Genomic DNA, 464 nt, shown 5'->3' with positions numbered 1-464 from the left:
CAGTTGTAGAGGTGTAATGGGTCAGTTACAGAGGTGCAATGGATCAGTTGTAGAGGTGCAATGGGTCAGTTACAGAGGTGCAATGGATCAGTTGTAGAGGTGCAATGGGTCAGTTATAGAGGTGCAATGGATCAGTTGTAGAGGGGCAATGGACCAGTTGTAGAGATGCAATGGGTCAGTTATAGAGGTGCAATGGACCAGTTGTAGAGCTGTAATAGGTCAGTTGTAGAGCTGTAATAGGTCAGTTTTAGTGTTGTAGAGGTGCAATGGGTCAGTTTTAGTGGTGAAACAGGTCAGTTACAGTGGTGACAGCTGGTGTAATGATTTATGCTACATTACAGATGTAATGTCAGAGATTTGACAAACAATATTTATCATATATTATTCATATTGTCTTTTTACATTAATGCAATTGTTAGTGATTATATCTACCCAACAACTACCTCAGACAAAAATTCACAAAA

This window comes from Gigantopelta aegis, chromosome 4 (assembly GCF_016097555.1).
Source record: "Gigantopelta aegis isolate Gae_Host chromosome 4, Gae_host_genome, whole genome shotgun sequence".
NCBI lineage: Eukaryota > Metazoa > Mollusca > Gastropoda > Neomphalida > Peltospiridae > Gigantopelta > Gigantopelta aegis.
Note: the sequence above shows the minus strand (reverse complement) of the source record.